This window comes from Brachyhypopomus gauderio, unplaced genomic scaffold (assembly GCF_052324685.1).
Source record: "Brachyhypopomus gauderio isolate BG-103 unplaced genomic scaffold, BGAUD_0.2 sc462, whole genome shotgun sequence".
In the NCBI taxonomy this organism is placed as follows: Eukaryota; Metazoa; Chordata; class Actinopteri; order Gymnotiformes; family Hypopomidae; genus Brachyhypopomus; species Brachyhypopomus gauderio.
Genome location: NW_027507283.1, coordinates 46,133 through 52,132, shown reverse-complemented (window position 1 = coordinate 52,132; position 6,000 = coordinate 46,133).

Genomic DNA, 6,000 nt, shown 5'->3' with positions numbered 1-6,000 from the left:
CAGAACAGCTGTCCTGCACTATGGGACACAGTAACAGAGCAGCTGTCCTGCACTATGTGACACAGTAACTGAACAGCTGACCAACACAATGGGACACAGTAACAGAACAGCTGACCAACACAATGGGACACAGTAACAGAACAGCTGACCAACACAATGGGACACAGTAACAGAACAGCTGACCTGCACTATGGGACACAGTAACTGAACAGCTGACCAACACTATGGGACACAGTAACAGAACAGCTGACCTGCACTATGGGACACAGTAACAGAACAGCTGACCAACACAATGGGACACAGTAACAGAGCAGCTGACCAACACTATGGGACACAGTAACAGAACAGCTGTCCTGCACTATGGGACACAGTAACAGAACAGCTGACCTGCACTATGGGACACAGTAACTGAACAGCTGACCAACACTATGGGACACAGTAACTGAACAGCTGTCCTGCACTATGGGACGCAGTAACAGAGCAGCTGACCAACACAATGGGACACAGTAACAGAACAGCTGACCAACACAATGGGACACAGTAACAGAACAGAACAGCTGTCCTGCACTATGGGACACAGTAACAGAACATCTGACCAACACAATGGGACACAGTAACAGAGCAGCTGACCAACACAATGGGACACAGTAACAGAACAGCTGACCAACACAATGGGACACAGTAACAGAGCAGCTGACCAACACAATGGGACACAGTAACAGAACAGCTGACCTGCACTATAGGACACAGTAACAGAACAGCTGTCCTGCACTATGGGACACAGTAACAGAACAGCTGACCTGCACTATGGGACACAGTAACAGAACAGCTGACCTGCACTATAGGACACAGTAACAGAACAGAACAGCTGTCCTGCACTATGGGACACAGTAACAGAACAGCTGACCTGCACTATGGGACACAGTAACAGAACAGCTGTCCTGCACTATGGGACACAGTAACAGAACAGCTGTCCCGCACTATGGGACACAGTAACAGAACAGCTGACCTGCACTATGGGACACAGTAACAGAACAGCTGTCCCGCACTATGGGACACAGTAACAGAACAGCTGACCAACACAATGGGACACAGTAACAGAACAGCTGACCTGCACTATGGGACACAGTAACTGAACAGCTGACCAACACTATGGGACACAGTAACAGAACAGCTGACCTGCACTATGGGACACAGTAACAGAACAGCTGACCAACACAATGGGACACAGTAACAGAGCAGCTGACCAACACTATGGGACACAGTAACTGAACAGCTGACCTGCACTATGGGACACAGTAACAGAACAGCTGTCCTGCACTATGGGACACAGTAACAGAACAGCTGACCTGCACTATGGGACACAGTAACAGAACAGCTGACCAACACAATGGGACACAGTAACAGAGCAGCTGACCTGCACTATGGGACACAGTAACTGAACAGCTGACCTGCACTATGGGACACAGTAACAGAACAGCTGTCCTGCACTATGGGACACAGTAACAGAACAGCTGTCCCGCACTATGGGACACAGTAACAGAACAGCTGACCTGCACTATGGGACACAGTAACTGAACAGCTGACCAACACTATGGGACACAGTAACAGAACAGCTGACCTGCACTATGGGACACAGTAACAGAACAGCTGACCAACACAATGGGACACAGTAACAGAGCAGCTGACCAACACTATGGGACACAGTAACAGAGCAGCTGACCAACACTATGGGACACAGTAACAGAACAGCTGACCAACACAATGGGACACAGCAACAGAGCAGCTGACCAACACTATAGGACACAGTAACAGAACAGCTGTCCTGCACTATGGGACACAGTAACAGAGCAGCTGACCAACACTATGGGACACAGTAACAGAGCAGCTGACCAACACTATGGGACACAGTAACAGAACAGCTGACCAACACAATGGGACACAGCAACAGAGCAGCTGACCAACACTATAGGACACAGTAACAGAACAGCTGTCCTGCACTATGGGACACAGTAACAGAACAGCTGACCTGCACTATGGGACACAGTAACTGAACAGCTGACCAACACTATGGGACACAGTAACTGAACAGCTGTCCTGCACTATGGGACGCAGTAACAGAGCAGCTGACCAACACAATGGGACACAGTAACAGAACAGCTGACCAACACTATGGGACACAGTAACAGAACAGCTGACCTGCACTATGGGACACAGTAACAGAACAGCTGACCAACACAATGGGACACAGTAACAGAGCAGCTGACCAACACTATGGGACACAGTAACAGAACAGCTGTCCTGCACTATGGGACACAGTAACAGAACAGCTGACCTGCACTATGGGACACAGTAACTGAACAGCTGACCAACACTATGGGACACAGTAACTGAACAGCTGTCCTGCACTATGGGACACAGTAACAGAACAGCTGACCTGCACTATGGGACACAGTAACAGAACAGCTGACCAACACAATGGGACACAGTAACAGAACAGCTGACCTGCACTATAGGACACAGTAACAGAACAGCTGTCCTGCACTATGGGACACAGTAACAGAACAGCTGACCTGCACTATGGGACACAGTAACAGAACAGCTGACCTGCACTATAGGACACAGTAACAGAACAGAACAGCTGTCCTGCACTATGGGACACAGTAACAGAACAGCTGACCTGCACTATGGGACACAGTAACAGAACAGCTGTCCTGCACTATGGGACACAGTAACAGAACAGCTGTCCCGCACTATGGGACACAGTAACAGAACAGCTGACCTGCACTATGGGACACAGTAACTGAACAGCTGACCAACACTATGGGACACAGTAACTGAACAGCTGTCCTGCACTATGGGACGCAGTAACAGAGCAGCTGACCAACACAATGGGACACAGTAACAGAACAGCTGACCAACACAATGGGACACAGTAACAGAACAGAACAGCTGTCCTGCACTATGGGACACAGTAACAGAACATCTGACCAACACAATGGGACACAGTAACAGAGCAGCTGACCAACACAATGGGACACAGTAACAGAACAGCTGACCAACACAATGGGACACAGTAACAGAGCAGCTGACCAACACAATGGGACACAGTAACAGAACAGCTGACCTGCACTATAGGACACAGTAACAGAACAGCTGTCCTGCACTATGGGACACAGTAACAGAACAGCTGACCTGCACTATGGGACACAGTAACAGAACAGCTGACCTGCACTATAGGACACAGTAACAGAACAGAACAGCTGTCCTGCACTATGGGACACAGTAACAGAACAGCTGACCTGCACTATGGGACACAGTAACAGAACAGCTGTCCCGCACTATGGGACACAGTAACAGAACAGCTGACCTGCACTATGGGACACAGTAACAGAACAGCTGTCCCGCACTATGGGACACAGTAACAGAACAGCTGACCAACACAATGGGACACAGTAACAGAACAGCTGACCTGCACTATGGGACACAGTAACTGAACAGCTGACCAACACTATGGGACACAGTAACAGAACAGCTGACCTGCACTATGGGACACAGTAACAGAACAGCTGACCAACACAATGGGACACAGTAACAGAGCAGCTGACCAACACTATGGGACACAGTAACAGAGCAGCTGACCAACACTATGGGACACAGTAACAGAACAGCTGACCAACACAATGGGACACAGCAACAGAGCAGCTGACCAACACTATAGGACACAGTAACAGAACAGCTGTCCTGCACTATGGGACACAGTAACAGAACAGCTGACCTGCACTATGGGACACAGTAACTGAACAGCTGACCAACACTATGGGACACAGTAACTGAACAGCTGTCCTGCACTATGGGACACAGTAACAGAACAGCTGTCCTGCACTATGGGACACAGTAACAGAACAGCTGTCCTGCACTATGGGACACAGTAACAGAACAGCTGACCTGCACTATGGGACACAGTAACAGAACAGCTGACCTGCACTATAGGACACAGTAACAGAACAGAACAGCTGTCCTGCACTATGGGACACAGTAACAGAGCAGCTGTCCTGCACTATGGGACACAGTAACTGAACAGCTGACCAACACAATGGGACACAGTAACAGAGCAGCTGACCTGCACTATGGGACACAGTAACAGAACAGCTGACCTGCACTATGGGACACAGTAACAGAACAGCTGTCCTGCACTATGGGACACAGTAACAGAACAGCTGTCCTGCACTATGGGACACAGTAACAGAACAGCTGACCAACACAATGGGACACAGTAACAGAGCAGCTGACCAACACTATGGGACACAGTAACAGAGCAGCTGACCAACACTATGGGACACAGTAACAGAGCAGCTGACCAACACAATGGGACACAGCAACAGAGCAGCTGACCAACACTATAGGACACAGTAACAGAACAGCTGACCTGCACTATGGGACACAGTAACAGAACAGCTGACCTGCACTATGGGACACAGTAACTGAACAGCTGACCAACACTATGGGACACAGTAACAGAACAGCTGACCAACAAAATGGGACACAGTAACAGAACAGCTGACCAACACAATGGGACACAGTAACAGAGCAGCTGACCAACACTATGGGACACAGTAACAGAGCAGCTGACCAACACAATGGGACACAGTAACAGAACAGCTGACCAACACAATGGGACACAGTAACAGAACAGCTGTCCTGCACTATGGGACACAGTAACAGAGCAGCTGTCCTGCACTATGTGACACAGTAACTGAACAGCTGACCAACACAATGGGACACAGTAACAGAACAGCTGACCAACACAATGGGACACAGTAACAGAACAGCTGACCAACACAATGGGACACAGTAACAGAACAGCTGACCTGCACTATGGGACACAGTAACTGAACAGCTGACCAACACTATGGGACACAGTAACAGAACAGCTGACCTGCACTATGGGACACAGTAACAGAACAGCTGACCAACACAATGGGACACAGTAACAGAGCAGCTGACCAACACTATGGGACACAGTAACAGAACAGCTGTCCTGCACTATGGGACACAGTAACAGAACAGCTGACCTGCACTATGGGACACAGTAACTGAACAGCTGACCAACACTATGGGACACAGTAACTGAACAGCTGTCCTGCACTATGGGACGCAGTAACAGAGCAGCTGACCAACACAATGGGACACAGTAACAGAACAGCTGACCAACACAATGGGACACAGTAACAGAACAGAACAGCTGTCCTGCACTATGGGACACAGTAACAGAACATCTGACCAACACAATGGGACACAGTAACAGAGCAGCTGACCAACACAATGGGACACAGTAACAGAACAGCTGACCAACACAATGGGACACAGTAACAGAGCAGCTGACCAACACAATGGGACACAGTAACAGAACAGCTGACCTGCACTATAGGACACAGTAACAGAACAGCTGTCCTGCACTATGGGACACAGTAACAGAACAGCTGACCTGCACTATGGGACACAGTAACAGAACAGCTGACCTGCACTATAGGACACAGTAACAGAACAGAACAGCTGTCCTGCACTATGGGACACAGTAACAGAACAGCTGACCTGCACTATGGGACACAGTAACAGAACAGCTGTCCTGCACTATGGGACACAGTAACAGAACAGCTGTCCCGCACTATGGGACACAGTAACAGAACAGCTGACCTGCACTATGGGACACAGTAACAGAACAGCTGTCCCGCACTATGGGACACAGTAACAGAACAGCTGACCTGCACTATGGGACACAGTAACTGAACAGCTGACCAACACTATGGGACACAGTAACAGAACAGCTGACCTGCACTATGGGACACAGTAACAGAACAGCTGACCAACACAATGGGACACAGTAACAGAGCAGCTGACCAACACTATGGGACACAGTAACTGAACAGCTGACCTGCACTATGGGACACAGTAACAGAACAGCTGTCCTGCACTATGGGACACAGTAACAGAACAGCT